General features: G+C 45.2%; 1 non-coding gene across 1 annotated transcript; it reads left to right on the top strand.

The window, feature by feature from the left end:
* The first annotated feature begins 748 nt into the window (after nucleotides 1–748).
* TRNAS-GCU lies at nucleotides 749–830 on the top strand. The gene has a single exon. It is a non-coding gene; the product is annotated as a tRNA-Ser (tRNA).
* The last annotated feature ends 3,039 nt before the right edge of the window (nucleotides 831–3,869 follow it).

Below are 3,869 nucleotides of genomic sequence, written 5' to 3'. Positions count from 1 at the left end.
GGGTCTGGGGTCGGGGGTCAGGGGAGGACGCCCAGTGAGCGACCGCGAGCAGCCCGAGCTGGCCCGAGGGACCCAGGTGTGCACCGAGACGTATCAGGGAAGAGAAAGACGGCCCCATGAGCGGCCTGCCTGAGGAAAGAAAGAGCCCAGCACCCGGAGCAGAGCCGTCTGCTCTCGGCCCCGCGTTTTCGGAGGCCGCCCAGTTGAGGGAGCGTCCTCCATCTCCCACCGCGGGAACTTCAGAGCGCTCAGACAAAACCCAGAGCCTTCCCAGGAGCCCAGCACGAAAGGGTCATTCTCTTTACCCGCCGCGGCCCACCTGGTTGACAAATTCTGCTCAGACTTTTTTGGAGCTCACCGCCGCCTCTTGCCGTCACCTGACAACGCCCAGCCGGCCTCGGTGGACTATTCAAATCTAACCGCCTAGCCGAGGCGCATGCGCAGAGCTGCTTACGCGTCGGCTCCGCCCCGTAGGCTCCAGACCAACCCCAATTCTGACTCCTTTAATTAAACTTTTCCCAGCGTCTATGCCAATTTTATTGCCTTCAGGTTTATCTTATTTTCTGCCGAATTTTGTTTCCATTCTACAATGGAGACCCTTCACATCATGAGAGCGGCCATCTTCTTCGATTGCTTGTTATACAAGTGTTCGGACCTTGGCTTCCGTACAAAATGGCGACTTCCATAATATTGCGTCACATCCCCTTGCATTACTCCCTATACCAATCAGAAAGCCGTAGGTTTCAGGGACGAGGTGGCCGAGTGGTTAAGGCGATGGACTGCTAATCCATTGTGCTCTGCACGCGTGGGTTCGAATCCCATCCTCGTCGGCATGCATTTTTTCCGCCTGGGATGAAAGTAAATTTATTTGCAGAGTACAAATCGTTGAATGTTCCGTTCATGTTTTACTACTAAATCTAATCTGTAACATCAATCGCGTCAGGTTTTAGATATTTGAGATACAGCATTTGGGACGTTCTGACTTCACAGTTAAAGAAAAGGGAAAAAAGACTTTTTCTGGACTTCAGAAAATGTGCTGGATTAAATTTCTTTTTATATGGGGTAAACAACAGTGTAATGAATTTCAGGATTATTACCATCCCATATGTTCCAACGCTGAAATGCTCCAACTTAAAAGTAACGTAGCTTCTTCCTGAGGAGTTTCAATTATTGTGGACTCTTGCTCTGGAATTTTTAATCCTGTCCTGATTACGAAATACCAGGTTTCATTCACTTCAAAAGCTACTGCGAGACACAGTGTTCAGGATTCTCTTCCAGTCCCTAGCGGACTACAGGTACGCAAGAAATGTATACATTGGGAAACATGTTAAAAATATTGACGACATGTGGAACATGGGTAATGTCTAGAAGCCGGAGACGGCAGACCTGAAACAAAACTAACTGCTAGAGGAGAGGAAGGGGTTAAATCCTCTCTCGCCTTTAACCTGAGAAAGAGAAACGGGGAGTAGGAAAGGAATAGAGATTCCCCTTTCGAATGGTCATTGAGAAGATTCATTCAACTCATATTTAACAGCCTTTATTTATCCAGTATTTATTATCTACAGGTACAACATGATCTCTTTAATTGACCATAACCCTGTGATCATGACAGATATTTTTATGACTCCATTTCACAGATGAGGACACTGAAAGATTAATTTGCCCAGGGTTATACAGCTTCTAAATTGCAGAAAGGGCAGCGTGATCCAAATCTGTTGGATTCTGGTGGCTCTTAACCGTCGTCCTGTACTGTGCTGGCAAGTAATAATCAGCGCTGATCGATTTCTTGTGGTAATAGTTTACAGTTTTTTCCCCCCTGGGGGCTGTCTGCTATCTGGTGCTGGTGCTCCAGATCCCAGCACCTGGCAGGTACTTCAACAAGGTTTGGGCACTGAGAGTGGAAGGCAGCAGCCCCTGCTCTGCTGACTCCAATGACTTCTCCCTGCTATAGATCCAAAATCCTTGGGAATGTCGATACCTCCCTGGATGCGAGGTTTGAGTCACCTGGCTTTAGCCTAGCTCTCCGATCCATTCTCCACCCTGCTGCTAGGAAGAGTTTCTACCGCCACACATTCCCCCAGGAGTCCATGGATAGAATTCACTGGGTTACTTGGTTGGGAAAAAAAGATTTCATTCTTATTTTTATAACTTCTAATTGAAAGTACCTCCTTCAATAAAGGTAAGCAATAAACTACAGTAATATTAACTTTAGCCATGATTTTGTCACCAATGAAAATCTTATTTTTATATCACATTACTGTTATTGCTTTATACTCAACACTACTTCAAAACTGTGGTAATTACTAGATCTGCCATTAGATCTTGTAATGTTATGCATTCATGAAGAGTACATACATTATTATATATTACTTCACAGATGTTAAAAATATTTTGATAACTGTATTCTAACATAATCGGTTGCCTTTTGTTCCAACATACTTCATTTTATGCACTTAAAAACAGTATCCTGAGAAGAAATTCACAGATTTCTCTAGACTGCAAAAGGTGTCTGGGTCACAAAAAAAGGTTAAGAGGCCCTGAGAGACCTTTCTAAATCTCCCTGGAGACACCTATCTTAGCTTTCCTTAAACTAGGTCTTGCTCTCTTTCCACAACACCTTTGCAGTTGCTGTCCCTACTGCCTGCTCTCCTTGGAACATGCCCCTGGTCCCTGCCCACTTCCTTCCCATCTTGTCACTGCCTGACTGGCACCTGCTTCTCCTTCAAACCCCATCCACAAGCCTCCCCTAGCCCTGCAGCCTGCAGCTCCTTCTTATATTTTCCTCAACTAGTCCCCGCGCTCTCTCTTGCTTCTGGACCTTTGTAAGCCTCCTAGATGCTGCTGTAGCCTTCTGGGTTTTTCCCAACACTTGCTTGGCAGTGTTTGTTTTTTGCTTTTTGGGGTTTTGTTTTCTAATGTTGGGACATTTTACTTTATTTCATTTTTTTAATTATTTAATTTTAAATGTGGGGGGGTACAATTCAGGGTTAGGTATACAAATGTTCATTATGCAGGTACCCTTGTTGATGAGGTTTGCCCCACCCCTCCCCTGAGAGTTCCCCACTACTTAAGTAGTGTTTGAATTGCCCATTAGTACTTCAACTTCTATAGAGACCAGCAAGACTGCATCATTTTCTGAGTTTTGCCAACTTCTTGCAATGATGTCTTTCCTTGGAAAATTGACAATATCTATTAATGGGTCAATGTGGTTGGATTATTTTCTCAAAGGAAAATCTTCAACTGTAGAAGTTCTGAAAAGACAATGTACTAGAAGAGTTTAAAGGGAAAATAAACCGGGCTCCGTGGCTCAGCCTGTAATCCCGCGCATTTGGGAGGCTGAGGTGAGTGGATTGCCTGAGCCCACGGGTTCGAGATGTGCCTGGGCAACTTGACGAGACCTCATCTCTACAATAAAAAATCAAAATGAGCCGGGTGTAGTAGCGTGTGCCTATAGTTCCAGCTACTTGGAAGGTTGAGGCCGAAGGGTCGCCGGAGCCCAGCAGGTCGAGGCTGCGGTGGCCGCTCCCAGGTGACAGAGTGAGACTCCAACTCCAGTCTGGGTGACAGAGCGAGACTCCAACTCAAAAAATAAATAAATAAATAAAGGGAAAATAATTGTACGTTGGAAACTCACTTTTCGAATCCTTACTTCTTTACCTGTTTTCATGCTTACTTACATGCTTCACTTGTGTTTCTTTCATATGAAATTGCAGTAACAGTCAGGCAACTGGTGTAGTAGCTCAGCCTGTAATCCCAGCACTTTGGGAGACCGAGGTGAGGATTGTCTGAGCCCCGGGGTTCGAGACCAACCCGGGCAACTTGGTAAGACCTGATCTCTACAATAAATTAAAAAAAAAAAAAAAACCAGG

Source organism: Carlito syrichta, unplaced genomic scaffold (genome assembly GCF_000164805.1).
Source record: "Carlito syrichta isolate Samal-C Ts95f unplaced genomic scaffold, Tarsius_syrichta-2.0.1 Scaffold315401, whole genome shotgun sequence".
Taxonomy (NCBI): domain Eukaryota; kingdom Metazoa; phylum Chordata; class Mammalia; order Primates; family Tarsiidae; genus Carlito; species Carlito syrichta.
Note: the sequence above shows the minus strand (reverse complement) of the source record. Positions and strands in the feature narration are given on the sequence as shown.